We start from the raw sequence: 19,885 nt of genomic DNA, 5'->3' as shown, positions 1-19,885 counted from the left end.
CCAGATTTGAAATGTATAATCGATTTTTGGGGCTAAACTTGATTATGTGTGATTATAAGCCAACGTTTAGTGTAATACAATGTAGGTAATGGGTAAATGCATTAGTATTTATTACCCTGATTTTTAACCTGGAAAGAGTTGCTTCCTTACATTTTGTGGTTGAGTGGGAAGATATGATAAATCATATCTCTGTTTTTTAAAAAGGACAGTAATAACATTGGTTGCTATAATGGCCACTGTCTATAAAGAAGTCAGTGTAAAATTACAGTAATTACTTCAGCCAGTTTAAAAACTCTGGACTTGGTAAGCTTCCTGATTCTCTGTCTTCCTCTTCCTGGGCATCTTAGCGAAGCCTTGATAGCTTTTTCCAAATGTTTGTATTTAATACATTCTACAATTTTTTTATAAATAAAACTAAATGTTAACTCCTGATCTGCTTGTGTATTTCTTAGTCTCTGGAAGGTGTCTACTCACTGTTTGTATCCCTGCAGGTACAGTGAGAGTACAAGACAAACTCATTTTTGTATTTAGATTACTTTTTTCTCCTGCATACAGCCTTCTTGAGACTTCTCCTCTCTCTGCTAAATTCTTCCAGGTGAGTTCAATAATCTGCAGCACAATTGTGTTTTGACACATCCCACAAGAGGATGTTACATGTTCTTTCCTACTTATCGTTGCTGACCCATCATTGCAACGAGGTAGGTGGTGAATCCAAATTTTTTATTCTTCTGAAGTACATTTTTCCATAGGACACTCTGGTTTAGGGCTTAATTATCTATACAACTTAGCTGATTGACAGACTGCCAAGACTCAAGGCTCTCAGTAGCAGTGGATCAGAGGAAGCTGATGTAAGTGGTAGGTGATGATTCCTGGGGAAAAAAAAAATAAGAACTTACAGTGTAAGGAAGGGAAAAGCCCCATTTACATTCCCATAGATAACATACTGAATTTCTGGTTTGACAAAGCCCCTGCTAAGAGGGTAATTCTGGCATTCAAACAATCAAAAAACCCCTCACCGACCTGAAAGTTCGATCAGTCATGCCTAAGTAGCCAGATCTCATGGCCACTCAAGTCGTTGCAGAAGTCTGGACTATGTTCTTGCAGAGACTCTGTCATCATAACGGCAAAGAAAGAAGCTTAGACACAATAGGGTTTGGGTCTTTTTTTTGCCCTCTCCTGTCCCTCCCAGCTCTTGTTAGTTTATAGACTGCCAGGAATATTTGGAAGTTTCCTAAGGAATCTCAGGGATTTAACTAACTAATCATATCCTCCATGAGAATAAAGTTAATGGCTCTGTAGGTAGCTTCAAATGTGCTACATGCACCTTGTTCATATTATATTTCAGTTCATTGTCTTCACGGTAAGTGGGATGGCTCTGATTTTGTCAATGTGTGTTTCAGTCCCTTTCGTGTTTTTATACAAAAAGACTTCAAATTCAGTGGAGCCTGCTATGTGAAGCCTGAATTAGTAGTGTAATTACTTCCTATCTCTTATCTCCTGTTATCTGTAGCAGATACATTTGCCATAGCATTGCTGAGACAAAAAATATGTTTAAAATATAACCCCTTGCGAACTGGGAAAATCTCTTTAAGTTTTAGAGGAGGCTTCCCGCTACCCTAAAGGAAAAGAGCAGTTTCCAAATGAAAAATGCAGTGCTGCTTTGTCTTCCTTTTGATCCCTTAGCGCCTCTTAAGGGCAGTTTTTATCCAAATTGTGTGTGAAAATTGAGCTGCAGCCATGGTGCCGTACTGCTGTTCCCAACTTTGTATCTCGTTTTATTCAATGTCATATATAACTGCCATGAGTTCTGGAGAATGGCGGTTCTGGTTTGATTCATGTAGGGCTGTCCCACCATGCAGTAACTGAGAGATCTACAGTGCAAACCCGTATGTCCTCAGATAACGTGCTTATAACATGATACGGAGTTGGGTTTTGCCAGCAAGTTATGAAAGTCTTTCCACCTCCTGAAGAAGACTGTACTGGTGGAGGGAAAATGATGATTATCTCTAGAAAATATTAGCATGAGAAAGATGATCTTGCACTGTACAGTGTTTCTGTAGAAACCCCTGGAGACACAAAACATGCGACAGAGACAGCTATTTTCCCACTTCATTCTCAGCAGAGTTTTAAATGTGACACTCATTTTCCATGTGCCCCAGCTCCCATGTGTTTAACTATTTCATTGGTACATTTTTTGCTGCTGTCCAGTGTTATTCTGCCCTCACTCAGGGAACAAATTCTCCTTTATACGTTTATATGTGTGCTTTTCTCTAGTGAATTTTGCAAACTGCAGTTTACCAAAAGTGAATTGCTTGTGAGTAGCAGGATGACTTCCTGTAGTTCCCATGTAGTTTCTAAGTGTAATTTTTGGGAGTGGGCATCTAACGAAGTGTGAGCAGGAGGTATCTTTTTGCCACTGAACTATTGAATAGCTCAGTCCTTGCAGGAGACTCAGTTCTGCTCTTCTGAGCCAAAGACACATGAATTAAACTAGGAGTAAAATTCATTTTCAAGCAGTCTCAAAAAATGGGATTTTTGGCTAGACCTGCACCCAGCTTCTGTTTTATTTGAGGCAGTTATGAATGTGTGGGTTTGTACCCTTCATTATTCATTGAACTATAAATAGATTAGAACCAAGACATCCAAGCTACTTGGAGTGCAAAGTGTTTTTAAGTTGTTTGCTTGCTTGGTCACCTATTCCCACGAGCATTAGCAAAGTACACCTTTAGGTCTAGGCAGGTGCATTCGCAAATGGAAAGACTTTGAAAGTCTGAGTTCTGATTTTCCTTCTTCCTTTCTTTCTTTGAAAGCAATTGAGTTTTTATTTCATTTGTCAGATATGGGGGATGGGATTGTTGTTACAAGTTCTTGAGTCTCTTCCCTTCATTTTCCTTTTTTGTGTGTGATTGTTTTTCCTTTTTTTTTTTTAATAACTAGTGTTTGTAAGTTTATCGTGAGTCAGGGTAAGTGAGTGCCAGTGTGTGGGTTGCAAACAATTTATTTCCTGTAAATGTGTGTTAATGAAAAAAACTTATGTTGTAAACTAATTTGATTGTGTGAACAAATGCAATTCCGCTATTTGGGCATCTGTCTTGTTATGGTGGTGATGGTTATTTGCCAATTCTGTTATGAGTTCTGCAGATGTTGTCATTTTCTGTGGCAGTCTAGCTCCTGTGCAGCGCTGGATAGTTTGGAAAAGGAACAGTGATTCACAACAGTTTTGAACCTAACATCTGAAAAATTAAAAAGGGATATTTAACTTCTATTTGTATGCGAAAAAGCAATGTTAATTGATGGTCCAGCATCCTATGCAGGTTACTGATTACAAACAGTGTTTTGCTTGATTCTCTCTATTCCTCACTTTTTAAGGCAAGCTGGGACTTTGTTGAAAGCTTGTAAGTAGGGGAAAACTGTCCTGTGATCAGAGAACATATGTGTTGAAGATGTCAGAATTACTGCTGTGTTTATGCACGCTCAGTGTGTTTCCCAAGGATTGCATTTTGGAAGCTTTTGCAAATAAGTCTGCAGCGTGCAGCTTTTCTAGCAAAACTACTTACGTAGTCCCTGAATGTCTCAAAAGAAGAAGAAAAGAAAAGGAAAAAAGGCCTCAACAACCAAAACACTACCACCCCACCTTCCCGCCCTGAGTGCTATGGAAGCTTTGGTCAAATCTTCAGATTTTAGATGTGAGATTTTTCTGTTCTTAGGTAGCTTATTTATGTGATGTCTGGTTTGCAGTGAGGTTCTCATCAGACATCATGACCTGTTCCTCTGGAAGGTCATGAAACAGCTTGTGTGCTCTGAGTAAAGCCTTGTTTTTGCAGAAGTCTGCAGCCTGGGCCCGTTCGCAGATGCAGAAGGTGCCTCTGTTGCACACAAGTGAACTGGTTGGGCTTTTACTGGCCAGTACTACCATTTACCCTGGAAATGAATGACTCTTCTCTTTGAGAATAATTAAATACATTTGCATTTTTGCATATCTTGAAGGCTATGCAAGTATACCTCTATTGTTTCTGACCTAGGTAAAACTATATGACTCTAAAGTTTACCACCAGTAATAAGTTTGGGGGAGGAATGGGAAGAGGTTGGTCACAATACAAAACCCATCAAGCTATATTATAATAATGTAAATCACTGCAAGTGCACTCTGGACTTTACTGTTAGTGGAAGGATGTTAAGTAATACTTCCTTAACCGTATTTTCTTTTCAAAGGACTGAAGTGGGGCTTCTGACATGTTTAGAGTTGACCTTTGTTTCCCTGGGCGGGTCACGTTAAATCAAATGGATTGCAACCGGAGGAAATGTTTGTCTTGTGTGATCTCACATATTTCTAGCTGGGCTTTCATGCATATAAATTTCCAAAATGGCATAGAAAGGGTTACAAGAGCACTTGGAACACAGTAAGACAGGCTAGGAAATTCGATAGTCCTTTTTTAGGCAAAAAGGTGGTTTTTGCTTATGAAGAAATATAGACTCAGCCACCTTTATCCAATCCGTAAAATGCTGAGCTGAGAAACGTTTGGGATTCTGTTTCCAAATCTCCTACAACTTACTGCGTGACTAGGCAAGTTGCTTCAGTTCTGATTTGCTTCATTTTCCCAATAAAATGGGGAAAATTGTTGTGACTTCTGCTGGTACAGCTCTGCGAAGCCCTACTGAACAAAATTCATCCCACAGGTTGAAAATCTTAGATCAAAATTAAATGGTAGGGATATGTGATGTGCCTGTGATGTTAAGACTGATGAGGGGTCAAGTGGAGGAGGAATAGCACATGTTAAAAAATAAAGCACTGGAATACCTAAAGGTATAGGCTGGTGATACATGTGCTGGGATATGTTCTGTGCACTCCAGGAAAAAGTCTGCAGATGAGGAAAAAAAAATGAAAGAGAATCTCCACTGTTTCCTATACTTTAGATATGTGGTTACAACGATACTGAAAAGAGATGTCCTGATTTTCCTATAGACTTATTCTGGAAAGAAAGTACATACGGCAAGTACATCTAATAAAAGCTGTCCTGGCAGATGAGAACTGGAAGAGGAACAAAATTAGTGCCTGTTTGGCTAAGCTGCTGCTGCTATGTTTGGACTTTTTTTATGGAAGACATGAATTTGATTCATTTCCAAAGACAGCTTGGAAACTCCAAGCAGCAGAGGAAGGGACTCCCTCTTGACTTAGCTGTTTTTCTCTGAATGCATTGCATTTGCGTGAAATACAGTCAGCGCTGCTACTCAGGTCATTTTGGGGGGAAGGTCAGCATGTGGGGACTGACCCTCTTTTCCTCAGTTTGAGTGGTTTGGGAACTTTGGTGCCTTGAAACATATTGAACTTCAAGCAGGGCTGGGGAACTTGCCTGCCGTGGGCACCTCAGATAAAAAGGAAAACTGCCTTTAATTTCTAACTAGAGCAGACGCAAACCGTGTCAGAGAAACTTCTGTCTTTCTGCTAATGGCCAAGTCTCCTTGATGGTTGCCTCCAGCACTTGAGCCCGATGATTGAGACTGTTATATTCCCTCCAGGCCTCTCTCCCTCCCTTCAAGACTAAATGAAGACAGTAGCTGAACAATGTGCTGTTCATTCATTCAAGATAGACAAAGAGTTGTGTCCACTTTTAATTTGAAGTACATATATTAGAATGGTTAGAAAATAATAGATGATTTACCTAGCTGGAAATAGTCCATGTCAGGCCTGGGCTGCAGAAATAACAGAGGTAAGAGTAGGTAGAGAATGGTTTGGCGAGTGCTCTAAGAGTAATTTGCCAGCTCTGATGGGAAGCTATGTGGGGACGAAGAAACAGTAATTGGTGAATCAATCTGTACAGCTTGCTTAAAAATAACTCCTTTTTTGTGGCTTTGGTTACAAGAATGCTTTGTGGGCTGCAGAAGAAAGGCATTAGTTGTAATTTTAAACAAGCCATATTCTAATTTCATGTTTCTTGAAGTCTTGTGAACCTCTGGGCAAGAGAATTTCCCCCCGTGTGCATGTTGGGAGGAGAGGAACGACAAATAGACAGTGGATATTTGAAGCAAGCAGTTGCAATTAAAATAAGCAGGAGCTTCTGTAAATAGAGCTGCATTACGGTTAAGGAGTACATTTGTTTAAGAAGGGACAGGGCGAGACACTGGAAACCCCACTTCAATAGAAGCTACCAAGCTAGTGCCTGAAGGAAATATTTGACAATGAAGTTGCATGTAACGGCCATCTTCTCCTGGGAAATGGTAATAAATAAGGTTGTGTTTCCACCAGCTAGAGTAAAATCTGCACAGTGATGATGATTGTCTGCCTGTACACCCCAGCTAGCTTTGACACACTGCATCCCCTGGCTTCCCAGAGGGCTCGTGCGCTCAGGCACACTCTGGTCTGAATGCAGAGAGCCAGGCCAGGACTAAGCCAGTGACCCTGCCCAGCTCAGGCTGAGCTGAGCACAGACCCACGGTGTGGTTTACTGGTGAACTGGATAAGCCATACCCCGGGCAACTGGGAGCTGATTGTGCATTGGTCATATTGAACATGTTCTGTTCGGGAGCAGAGTAATCTGAAGACCCGAAGGGGAAGCTTTAAACACTAAGTGCAATCCTAAGATAAGCCTTTAATGCACATATTCAGAAGTCAACGATGCTTTGGGCGGTTTTGCTTTTAAGCCACCCTTCAAAGGGGGGGGGAATGATGATCAATATTCTCAGTGTGCCGCATGTTGTTGCAGCTTGAGGGAACAGGAGCTTCACATTTCAGGGATGACTTTAATTAGGTCCTGCAGATGCAAAGTCATTCCTGGAGGGAAGTTGTAGGAGTCAGGTAAAGGAAGACCTCTACTATGATATACCTTCTCTTCCACCTGTCAGTAATAGTTAGGTGGGGGAAGATTTTATGAAGATTACCTTCTAGAGAGGGACAATTTATTTATTTAAACAATACTGCTGATGGTGTAGAGCCTAATCTTGAGGTTTCAAAAGAAATTCCAGCAAGGTCATGTGTTTAAAATCATCCTGCAATCTGATGGCTTGAACAATAAACATGATGGTTGTTTGACTTATGCAGGTGTCCACTGTGATCATCTTTGAAGTAATACATAAGATGTAATGGAAGAGAATAGCTCACAGGTATTGTATGATTGGGTGGTCATCAAATTTAACTTCTTCTTACAAGTCTTCTAGAGCTTTGCAACAACAATTCTCACTTGCTGTCACTGTTGGTGTGTTGGACAGTCACGATGCACGCTTGTTAAGACCCTGAAGGTGAACACACATAACTGATAACCTGATTGTAAAGGGGTTTGTAGTGGTCTGGCTTAATGAAGGTAACAGAAAAGCATAATGATGTTTCTAGAGGAAAGCCAAGCAAGGCTTTGATTTTGATCTGTTGGTTTCATGCTGCTTTATAACAAGGGGGAAGCAAATAGTGGCACTTGTGGGAGCTGGAAGGAAACTTTGGAGGAACTTTTAGGAACTGCTCAAGTTTCCTGAGAACGGTAACAGTGAAGTAGAGTTAAGTTTTCATTCTGGATTTTCTGAGAGGGCAATATTGGTAATATTGCATGCAAATAGATGAAAGGAAAAGTACTCTTCTTCAAGAATTACATTGATTATCATATCTCAATGCACCAAAAAAAACCCAATAATGAAAACATGATGACTAACCAAACCGATGGCTTTAGTCTAGAGTGTGTAGACAAACTGGCTGCTACTGGATCTGGCAGTGCAATTGTTACAGCCCTATTGTAATCTTTTAACTGAGTGAGAATACGAGGAGAGAGCATGAACACATGGGTAGAAAAGATTTAGAATTTGCAGACTTAGACCACATGAGCCCATGCTGACATCTAATGTTCTCCTGAGCAGTGGGAAGCTACCCCCTGCTTTCTGCTCTTTTTACTGATATTTTGTACTTTAAATTCCTGCCTACATGGAGGGGCAAAAGGAAGCCAAAAATGCTTCTGAAAGATGACGTTGCACATGGATAACCTCAGCTCCCTTAAGTTCTAAGGACCTTGATTAAAGTATGCATTAAGTAGAATAATTTTTCTGAGTTCTACAGGTATGCAATAGTTTCTATTTATGTGCTGTTTAGTGGCAGCAACAGGTATTCTTGTCCCAAGGCACTGGGCGTATCTACACTTATTGTTGATCCTGTGCACCATAGCTGCTTTATGCATTCATAAGCTGAAGATCGAGGTGACTCTCTTCTTCTTCTGTATCACTCTTTATCACTACTCCATACTGGAACAACCCTGGTTTGCCTTATGGACCTTACTTATGGTGGTCTCTGTGCTCTGGAAATGTGAGTTAATACTTTCAAGTGTAAATTTGTAGCTTGGGAGTTCTCGAAAAAATCCTTTCAACCTCTGGCAAGTGTCAAAATTATGGGAACTTGATTCAAGGGGACCTTTGAGGAAAGAAGAAAGAATTGATTGCAAGCAGAGCTGGAGCAGCCCTTCTAATATGGGCTCCCAAATGAGTCCCGGGCAGCAATAATGATGTTCTCAAGTTCCCTGTCAGGCATTTTTTTTCCTACTGAGGACAGCTTGTACTGCTGCTTCTCAAACAATATGGTATGATCCTCACTTGCCTTACATAAAGTAAACACCAGACCCTGGAGTTCTCCCACTCCTTAGTAGAGAGGACTTTGACTGCCTGATGCGGAAATGCACACCTATCCCAAACACGGGATTACTGGTGTATCTAGACACTGCTCTTTCTAACACACTGAGATACATTACACATTAACTAGACATTGGTCTAGGTTTCAGGCTGGAGTTTAGCTGGATAGGGAACAATATCACTAAAACAGTGTACTGGGACTGCAGTCAGCAATGTAGTGCCTCCAGGGCTGCAGGGGCTTGGAAGTAACTGTCAGTAAAGTCTTCACTCGAGAGATGCCTCAGAAGCCTTGATACATGTGCCATTTTATGCAGAGCATTTGCCTCTACTCAAGAAGAACTGTGCCAGCAGGGAATTTTGTCCACATGCCTTTAGATGCTGCTGCCTGTCCTTTTCAAATAGTTTTTTAAAAAGTCATTGCCTTGCAGCTGGGGAGGGAAACATCATAATTCACAGCTACTCAAGTAGTATAGCAGCAGGCAGCCCAATGCATCGGCAGGATGGGGACTGTCTTGTCTCTCTGCAACAGGCAGCTCCTGGCCCAGACACTTCACCCCCAGTGAAGCCAGTGGGGAAACTCCTCCCGAGCTCAGTGGCAGTGGGATCTGGCTATCCATGCTTTGAATAGCAGTTTGTTAAGGCCTTCAAGTGGACATTTCTTTCTTCTTTTCTCCCTCCACCCCTTCTCAAGGCAGCCAGCTGCAGCACCAGTGTGGTGGAAAGGTTAATGTGGTACGAAAGAAATAGAACAGGAATTTGCCTAACAGAAGATGAAATCACATTGCTTCTCTACGTCTTATACCATTGCACAAATAAATTCACCCATCCACAAGGATAAAATGTCTGTAGAATAAAAGATTTAGAGAAGCTTTAGGACACCTAGCAGGTTTGGCGTGTTTCTTACAGCAATCGTCGGCAGCCATTTGTATGCCTTCTCAAGCAACAAGAGCTGGGGAGCACTGCAAGGGGATTTTGGATAGGAATATCCAGAGGTGATAATAAGGAGAGGTGAACTGTCACCTGATGGACCTGAGATGCTGCAGGAAAACCAGGGGCAAGTTAACCACGTCAGCCTCTTGCTCTGACCTGTAGCTCACAGTGCCTTTCCACTCCGTCACAGCCAGAATTGCATTTGCTATAAACAAGCACAACAGACAGTTTTTTTAACAGGCACTGCATTTGTTGATCCAATCCACAGCAAATTTTTTTTAAAAAGTTATGTAACAAAGTGAGTAACAAATACCAAGTGGGTGAGAGAATTTCTTGATGTTTTCTAGCACGCAGTGTCTTCAGTAGAAGTGTGCATACCTAAGCGTGCATCACTGGCAATGTGAAAAACTTTATTTTGCTTCAAAAGGGAAGCATTTGCCCATGCTAGTTAAGTCACCCTTCAGAGTATCCTTCCTGTTCATGCTAACCAAGTGTAGCCATGCATGCAGAGAACTCTTTCTTCTTTCTGTTTCACCATTAGAAAAGAGCAACCTGATAGAAAAGTCAATGCTATAGACATCCAGACTGCATCAGCTGTCAACAGTTGCTGCAGCTGTTATCTCCTCAGAAGGCAGCCTGGGCCAGCATCAACTGCCAGGCAAAATTCAGAGAATATTCAGAATTTTCATGAGACGAAGTGAAACACTGTGAGGTAGACAATGTGTTTTAAAAGGGGAGTTTTCCCCGTGTCACTAAAAGGAAAGCAGTGCCCCACTGCCACCGAAAATTTCCACCTCTACCTTTGCAAATCTCCCCTTGGTGGTCAGGTTGCTTTGCTTCAGTTACTGTGAAGCAACTAGTGTGAAACCAAATGCTGTCCATAGGAAACCCTCAGGATGTGTGTTCGCATGCTTTTGCCTGTGCAGGACTTCTCCAGTTCTTCCTACAGCACCTAGCGCAGACCAGCACTTGGTGTAAGATGTTCTACCTAAACTTCAGTGGGTTCCAAGCGTTATTCTCCTGACAAGACTATCATGGATTGCAGTACTGCAATTTCCATGGCCCACCCTTATGGGGTGGATAAAAAAAACTCCTGTGATCTGGAGTGAAGAAAGGTGGGAGGAGATGTAATAATATATTGTTACTATATTCTCACAGATTCATTGTTCAGGGAGAAACTTCCAAAAGCAGTCAACTCTCTTTTTACAAAATGACTACAATATTGTTAGGTTTCCTCCTGACTTCTGACAACATTTCAGCTTTTGTGTATTTTTCCTCACATTTAGCAGTTTTGTCGTCCATCGTTCAGGTATTTGCTGCTCTTTGCAGACTGTGGTATGCTCTCAGCATCTTTGGGAATGAGGCTTTACGAGCACTGTGCCGTCAAGCTCTCCAAGGAAGAAGCACCCCTGAGCCTCCGGTCAGGCTTTATCAGCCATGAGGGAGAAGGATGCCTCATACCTAGCTGAGGAGTGACGAAGCCATTGCTCTCCCCCTAGTCCCCAGCAGTAGCCCGCTGTCTGGATGGCAACTTGCACCCCCGGATTTCACCTGTTTCCCAACTAGTTTACATGCGGCTGGATCCTGTGTGCAGCATGATGCAAGGCAACCCCTGGGGAGTCCCACTCCAAACTCCTTGTTCAACCCTGCTGTGTCCCCAGTGATCAAGCATCAGTGAGGAGGAGAGGTCTGGTCATGCTGCCCCTTCCACTCTGGTCCATGTTATGGAAAACCCACGTCAAAGCTTCTTTAGGCAGAAAGGTGCTGACATGCCTGACAGATGGATTACTTTGAGCAATTTGTTAAAACTTTGTAGTGTCAGACACTCTCCATGCTCCTATTCCCTCTCATTTATAAAGGCATCTGGCAAGGAAGACTGTAACAAAACTGTCGCGTTACCACAGGACTGTAAAAGGAAGATTTTCCTCCTGCAAGAGCTTGCACCAAAGACTCGGCTTAGGGCAGCTGGCTTGTTGAGCAGTTTGTGCTGAGGATCCAGTGATTTATCCGGTGCCATGCTGTAAAGCAATGTTTCATTGCATTTGGTGTTGCAGTTAATGAAGGTGTTTCATATTTTTGAAAACTTTCAGAAAGCATTAACTGATTTATGTACTTGCTACACTGATCACTGATAGCAAGAGAAATTCTGACTGGATGTACTTGCGATCCCCCATTCTCACCCTCCACTGAAATCCTTGTTTATAAAGAATTGTTTCCTTTTACATCACTCTTCTGCAAATCTAATAAGGCTGATCTGAATCTCCTCAAAGTGAAATACCATTGTACGTTCATTTAGGGCTTGCATTCACTCCCTCTAGCATAAGGCCAAACTTTTCTTGTGCCACTGTGAATGATGACTCAGGTCTCTCCTCAAAAGAAAAACACAGACTGGTTGTATTGGTGCCTAAGGAAGACCAATTAATAACTGGATCTTTTCTCTTGTAATAGTTTAGATTATAGCTCTCCTTGCTCACTAAATATTTTTCCTTGGGGACTGCGAGTTCGTTCCTCTTTTGTGTATGAAAAAGAAGAAGGTAACATAAACTGCTAGACCATTGTCACTACCTCCTTCTCACAACCATCTGCATCTCACCACCATCTGCTCAGTAAGTCCAGGCTGAGGATTCACCCCTCACTAATCAAAATAGGATGGAACCAAATCAAATTTGAAATTGTACAGGGTATGCTATATGTATGGTCTCTAAAACGTTTCCTTCCAAAGGGATATATGTGCCACTGTTGATTTCCATCTCCCAATAGCCAAAGACAAGAGGAGAGCCTCCCTACTTCTTTAAAGTACGGAAATCTCAGTGGCAGCAGCATCTATGGTTTTTGTGAAACTTCCCAAAGCGTATCTAAATTCCTGCTTTGCATTGCTTCTCACAAAGATGCTCTAATTCTAAAGGGCAGGAACCTCAGATGGTTTTATGTTTAATGGAAAACTGTAGTAGGTAGTGGGAGCAAAATGGGTAATACATATGCAGTATAGGTCTTGTAGATTTTTTTTTAATGTTGGTGTTTAATTTTCTGTGATTTTTGTTGCTGTGTCACACAAAGCTCTTCCCTCTCCAAGTCATTTTCTGATTTAAATTGGTTCCTTGCAGCTCAGTTTCTTTGAAGTGGACCCTCAACCCCAAAATACACAAAACCAGGTTGATCTTTCCAACCCAGGAAGTGATGTGGGTTTGAACTTAGATACAAATGAACCCAAGCACAATACTTATGTTACACTGGTATAAAAGCCAGCAAAGATTGCTTAAAGCAAAAGTAATTCAACTGGTTACATCAGCAGCCTCGCTTCCCCCAGGTATGGGGCTCTCACAATGTCCCAGGACGTCCAACACTAGGGACGTCATCCAGCCACAGACTCTTGACAAGCTCAAAATGTCTCAGGAATCAATCAGTGTGCCAGCTGGGGCTCAGTGTTCCCCAAATCCATGGAATGCTGCTTCTTCCTTGCTGTGGGAAAGGTCTTGAGAGTGATCCTGGGAGGGTTGCACCCCCAGCCACACACCCAGCTGGCAGCGCCCCCATCACCAGCTTCATCCTTGTCCCATTCCTGCAACAGCCAGCCTGGCTCTCTCCCTGCATGTCTTGCCATCCAGAAATTCACACCAAAGAGGGGATTTTTCTGAGGGTGTGGATTCAGCTTTTTCCTTGTTCTTCACTGTAATAAACCCTATTTAGACTGGGTACCACCTCTGAAGCAGTGCCACTTCTCTGGTCTGGTGAGATACCATCCACAGCTTGGTTTAACTTATTCTGTGATCAAGATGCAGTAAGTGCTTTTTTGTCAGTGTTAGATCCGTTTGGGCTCTTTGACTGCAGTGTGTAAATTACATTTATGGGAAATGCTCTGGCGACACAGCAGAGCCAACGAAATTTTGCCAGGAAGGCCGATGATCCGAAATTTAACCCCATGTCCACCCTGTCTTTTTCCTCCAAATAAAGAAGGTTGGATATGAAAAAAATTTTTTTGTTGTTTTTTAAAAAAACCGCTGTGATTTGGATGTACCCCCTCCACTGGATGAAGGGTAGTGTGAATTCCCAGGTGGGAGTGAGATGCACACATTACTCCAGGGAGTGGGGGACACGTGGCTGTGCTGCGCCCCACATCACTGTCAAAGGACCACGGTTTCCTTGCCTCAATACCAGCAGTCCTTGACAGCTACCCTTCAGAGATACAAGTCTCATATTATTTGAGTTAAGGGAGAGGTTGCTCTCAACACCTCCAGGCCAGCATCAAAACATGAGACAGAACTGGCTGATTTGTTTACTCAAGGTCATTAGAAAATGAATTTTTTGCACTTAAACCAAATAGAAAGCATCAAAATAAAAGTTTATAAAATATGTTGTCAATGGTATTCAAATAAAAATAAATAAATTTTAAAGCCTTGAAAAGAGATTTTTAACAGATTTTTAATTTTTTTTTCTGTTTTGTCAAATATCAAACACACTAGCTTTTGAGTTTTCATATGAAAACTGAAGGAGGGAGAATGACAACACACTCAGAAATAAAGTTAAGGTAGAAAAAGAGATGGAGAAAAGGATGCCACTCTGGGGTAAGCTGCTGCGATTCACATCCAACCTTGGCATACAAGTTGGCCAATGTCTTGCTCATTCAGCAACCAACTCTCAGTATTGTTTTATTGATAATGTTGATGATTTGATTCACAACACCACTCACTTGCATGTTTTCATTTCCTCAACTTGGTGGAATCACCAGATTTGTGTATCCAGCACAAACATGACTGCAGAGTTGAGTTCTTTTTTTTTTGAAGTTTCAGGAAGCTACACCTTGACATGTTTGGACTGAGGATAAGCAGGCAATGCTCCGGATTTGCCTTGTGGCTTTTCAAGGAGTGCAGAATGAGCTTTAAAAAATACTTTTTAGCAAAATTTCCACTGTTACCAGCACCCTACAAAACACAGGCGTGTGAGAACATGTGCAGACATGCAAAATCTAAGGTTTTTCTCCCTTAGAAAATTAAAAAGACCTAGAGAACCTCAAGAGTAAAGCTCAATCCCTCCATTAGTTTAGAGTGAAATGTTCATGCTTTAAGGTTCCACGTGGGTACAACAGGTAGTCTGGATGCTAGAGCAGTACCTAGCTCCTGTCCTTCATACTCCTCTTTGCTCCTCTGGCTTCCCAAAGGAAAACCACTTCTTTACTTTTCAGTTTCCCTGTACTCTCCCAGGCCACTTGGCAATTTCCTCAGATGGCAGTGGTATTCATTTACCTTTTGTACCTTCAATAGAAGCAAATATATGTTAGAAACCCTCTGGTAGCTTTTACTTTCAAGGATACACAATCTAAAAATGGTTGTTTCCACGTCATACAGGGTGTCACACATTTCTGCATACTGAAGAAAATAATCCCATAAATCTGAACACTAGTTATTCCTCATTTCAGAAATCTGTTCATGCGACACAGTCTGCTTATATCTCCTTTCCCAGCCAGCGTGGAGAGTGCCAGAAAGCGTCAGAAGCAGGTCATGAAAGGGTTGTTCAGCCATAAAAGAGCTTCATTGCACTGCTCTGAATCCTAGCTCAGCAATTCAGCATGGCAATTGAGAAAATGGAAATGTTATTGGGATACTGGTGGGAAAGGGTTAATAATGAGCCAAGAATAACCAGAGATCCCTGAAAACATGTGGAAAGGTACACAAGAGGGTGGGAGGAGGTGGGTTGGGAGGTGGCAAGACAGCATGAAAATACCCTTGATTTCCAGAAAAAGTAAACTAAGATTTAGAAGTAAATATATTGATTACATTATAATCAAAACAGTCTCCAGCAAACGGTGTTGCTCTCGGTGGAGATCTCATTTCCATCAGTATAACATCAGTGGTACAACCATTGCCTTCAGGTGCATGCTGGGACCTGAGCTCTGGGAGCACAGCTGGCAGGCATGGTTTGGGCAGCAATACTTACGCTGATGAAGCCTTTCATCCCCCAGTTCCAGCAACACAGCCCTCCAGTGCCTGAAAAGAAAATGTCATCAGCCCAACAGCCTGCTGCTCAAGCAGGAGGCCCCAAGGAGCAGGAAGTCCATAAAAATTTTGCTGCTGGTTCGCAGGGGTGAAGGTGTCAACCCAGGGTTTCTATGTTCCTGGTCTCATGACCCAGCACTGGAGAAGGGCACCTTGCTGCTTTTGTGCCGTGCTGGTGGAACACACATGCCAGCCATTTCTCCTCAAGGACACCTGCATAAAAACTTGGATGCTAGGAGATGCAGCAAAAGGCTATTTAAGCACAGGCTGATGTACAAAGGCACGAAGGCAGCCTTATGAAAGGCAGTTTGAAATATTCTTTGCTGTAAAGCAGTGGGGAAGTATATTAAAAGAAAACAAAATGTACACCAAATCCACCCAAAATAGTTGCAACTGGACCATGAGAGTTTTCTGCTTAAAAGTACAAAGATAGCTTGTGGGTTTGCTTTTTTTTTCTAGTGGCTTAAAATGACTGTGTAATTAGTAATATGGAAGATATTTGATAGACTAATACTGTTTCAGGAGTCACTATTTTAAATGGAGGAATGACCACTATGCTTCCAAAATGAGAAGGGAGTGCTTATGACACCAGAAGCTTCCACCAACACAGGATGCTTAAAATGGCCTGTTGCAACTCATATTATACTGCTTATAGAGCAGGTGCTTTGCTGGAGTAAATCAAAGTAATTGGGAATTGGTCCCAGATGTTTGAATTCCGCCAATTCCATCCACAGGGGTTTTTCTATTGTGTAAGTGACTTGTGAACTGAACCTCATGCCTCAGGTTTGTTGAGTGAAGCTTGGAGTTGTGAGGTTTTAATAGTGGCGCTTCTTGAGGTCTGAACTGCGCTGCTGCTTTGGGCAGAGTAGGGCGTGGTCTCACAGGGACTTGCAACCAGAGATTTGTGAGGACTTCTGAGGGAAGAGGACACCCAGTGGAAACTGGTGCCAACCACAAGGTGTTGAGCTCTTCAAACACCCCCATCTCAGGAAAGGGGCTTGGGGGCAGCTAGAGACATAGATAGGCAGCTCTGAGCTTTTCAAAACCACCTTCAGGGGCTTAATCTTACACTTCTGAGAATGCATCTACTGATGTCATTTGTCAAGGGCTTCAGCACAAGCCTTGCTGGGTTCCTGAAAACCCTGACCGGGGTTTTCACCCAAGACTAGAACTGGACTGTTGGGGAAGGAGCTTCCTTGCTGCCCTGCACAGACTCACCACTTCGTCTGTTCTGGGTTGCAATGCGTGCATGGGTGGTCCTGACCCACAGTGCCTGCCAGGACCTGCCATCACAAGTACATTCCCACCAGAGCCACTGGCAGGTGGATGGGCAATGCAACCAGTGTAGCTCTCCCAGCCCAGGCTGAGCAGCACGATGGAGTGGGCGCTCCTTGCTCCCCCTTGGCAGGTTCCTCTTTTGCACTGAGGAACTCCCCCTGTGCCAGTGTCTGAGGGGGATTTTGTGGTCTCTGGTGGGGCGTGGGGAGAGCCCCTGAGTAAGCAGCAATCCTCAAAGGGCCTCTCCTACCAGGCATAATGCCTCTGGCATACTCCCAACAGGTCCCTCTGGCTTAGAGACTGGTGTTTTTTAGGTGTTTTTCTATGGAGGCAGGAGAGACTTTGCAGCCAAGGACAGCAAAGGCAATCTTCTTGCAAGAAAAGAGGAGCAAACTCCTGAGTGGAAGAGCATTCAACGCATGTGCCCTTTGGCTCAGCACTGCACCTTTCCATCGGGAACCATTTCAGAGAGCCCTTGGCAGCTGGTCTAAGCTGGCACCTCTCTTTGCTTTTCTGCCTTGGGTGCAATTCCCAGGTGAGTCATCTGGGACTTCAGAAGGGTTTGGTGAAAGCAGAAGCCAGCTTTCTATGCGCTGAGGGCTTGCAAGCGACTGTTGAGAAGAAACAGTCACTTTTCCTGGCATGTCTCTAGTCAGTGTGACCTTAAGAGTGTGAAAACCAGGGGCCCCAGTGGTGACTGCCGTGGTTAAACAGCAGCAAGAACATTTACACAAGAGGACTTCAATTCAGTCACCGACACAAGAAACTCCCATGAAGGCCATGGGGCTTTTGGGTAAGGTTTGAAGGGTCAGGCACTTGTGACGGTGTAGAAATCACTAGAAAAAGATCAACAGGCTTGAGGTGCTGCAAGTGTTCAGGTCACCAGCAAGACCAGTTAGGGAGCAATTGTCCCTTAGCATACACTAAAAGCACCCAACGGAGGTTTACTGGTGCATCGCTGCAGCCTTTAATGCAGACACCACAGTTGTGTTATTGATCAGAGTTTTCTACTTCACAGACCGAAAGGGTGGTCCTAAATTTTTTTTTTGCCATCTTAAATGGAAACAGCTGGCATCCAAAAACCCCGAGTAACAAAGTCAGCAAAGCTGACGAGATCAGTGTGCCTTACTCACCAGAAGACCTACTTGCAAAGGCCGAGTGTGCACACAGGGGTCTGGCTTTATCCATCCCCTCCAAAATTTAGGCAACTGCAGAGAGTTTTCTAACAGAGTCATTGCTGCACAAAGACAGCAACCAGCCACCCGGCCAGGCAATTTCCCACATATGTACTGTTTTTTTTCATGATTGACTTTGTCTTCTCTTAAAGATTTCTGAATCTGTAAGTCATATCTATGTATATATGGATTTCTTTGGACAAACCCAACTATTCTGTTTTCAAAATATTCTCCAGCATTTGAGAAAGATGTTTTTTCCCCCCCTGAGGGTTTGACCTAATGCGGATCAAATCGGCATGTTTCACACTGGCCCAGAATTTGCTGTTGTAAAAGCGTCAAAAGAGACAAGGCATTAGAAATGTTCATTTCATAGTGATATATTTCAAGATGGTTTTATACTTAATGAAATTACAGTTGGCGCCCTGAATGCTACACAGTCTTGCCCCTAGGAATTGAAATTGGATTTTTTGAAAGCCTTTCACATGCCTTTTGGTAAAGCTGTGGTTGCTCATCTTGATTTATGGTGGCAGTCACCTCCAATCTCAAAGACGTATTCTAATGTTTAAAGGTGCCTTAACTCGTGACAGAAAGGATTCCTGATTGGCAATGCCAATACTTTTTTTAGAGGATGGATGCTGTGTTTTAAACCCGATATCTAAAAAAGCTCGCATTTCTCACTTCTCCCGCAAAAACGTGGCGATAATTACATGTAAATTTCAGAAGATGGCGTTGAAGATTTGCAATTAATACCCTAAACTCAGAATGTACCCTCTGCACCGGCCGCCTGCCAGCACTGTTTTTTTTGATCTGATACGTTACAGCAGAAAGGATGTGGATGTGTGTTGGAGACGTTAAAACAGAACAACAACAAGAAAGTGTCGTGGCATGAAACACGTGTTTGAAACCCGAAAGGCGGTAAGGAAGACTTTCATGCAAGCCCAGAACTTGCTCCTTCATGCCCCGACAGCTCCCAACACATTAGGGCAGGGGACTTTGCAGGTAGGCAAGCAAGTGGGCTCCTCAGCGCCCGGCCCCAGCTCTGGTGCCGAGAGGAGGTTTCCAGGGGCAGCACCCCTGAACTCAGCGGGGCAGGAGTCGCTCCCAGCCGGGGCTGGTGGCTGCCCCCGGCTCTGGCTGCGGCAAATAAGTGGGTTCTTCACCATCCCTCGCGCCCCAGCTCTGACACTGATACTTAAGACGGGCTTTCCCGGGGGAGCATCCCTTGCGCTCAGCGGGGCGGGAGTCGCTCCCAGCTGGGGCTGGCGGCTGCCCCGGCTCCAGCGGCGGCAAACAAGTGGGTTCCTCACCAGCCCCAGCTCTGCTAGTGGTACTTAAGACGGGCTTTCCCGGGATAGCATCCCCTGAGCTCAGCGGTCCTGGAGCCGCTCCCGGCCGGGGCTCGCTGCCGGCGGGACCCGGCGCCGCCGCCGCCTCCCAGCTCGTCCGCCCCATTTCACAGGCGCTGCGCTGCCGAGCACGGGGCAGGCTGCCCGGGGGACACCTCGAGCCCCAAACCCTCACCTCGGGGCTGGGTTTCTCCTCATCCCTCTCGGCGATCCCGGCTCGGTGGCCCGCGGGCAGCCGGGCTGGGGGGCAGGGGGTGCGGGCAGGGTGTCGGGGGTGTCAGGAGGTGCAGGCAGGGGCTCGGCTCCGGGCTGGGGTGAGGGGGTGGGTGTCAGGGCGATGCCCCCGCCGTCTCCCCGAGCCGCCCGGCCGGCGCCGTCTAGTGCGCTTCTGGTGGGTGTAGCTAGCCGGGTCTTTTACAGTAAAAGCCGCCCGGCTCTCACAGGTAGGAGTTTCCCCGTGCTATTTCTGTAGATGTCTGTCTGTATAGATTTAAAAAAAAAAAAACAACCAAAAAAAAAAACCCCCATGGCGAGCGCAGAGAGGGCGCCGGGCTGCGCCCCCTCCTCCCCC

General features: G+C 43.9%; 1 long non-coding RNA gene across 1 annotated transcript; it reads right to left on the bottom strand.

The window, feature by feature from the left end:
* Positions 1-14,028: 14,028 nt before the first annotated feature.
* Positions 14,029-19,751, bottom strand: LOC128851329 (uncharacterized). The gene is made up of 3 exons (XR_008448674.1): positions 19,490-19,751; positions 15,457-15,506; positions 14,029-14,774 (listed from the first exon to the last, which is right to left on the bottom strand). It is a non-coding gene; the product is annotated as an uncharacterized LOC128851329 (long non-coding RNA).
* Positions 19,752-19,885: the final 134 nt, after the last annotated feature.

This window comes from Cuculus canorus, chromosome 2 (assembly GCF_017976375.1).
Source record: "Cuculus canorus isolate bCucCan1 chromosome 2, bCucCan1.pri, whole genome shotgun sequence".
NCBI lineage: Eukaryota > Metazoa > Chordata > Aves > Cuculiformes > Cuculidae > Cuculus > Cuculus canorus.
This window is presented reverse-complemented; position numbering and strand designations above follow the sequence as displayed.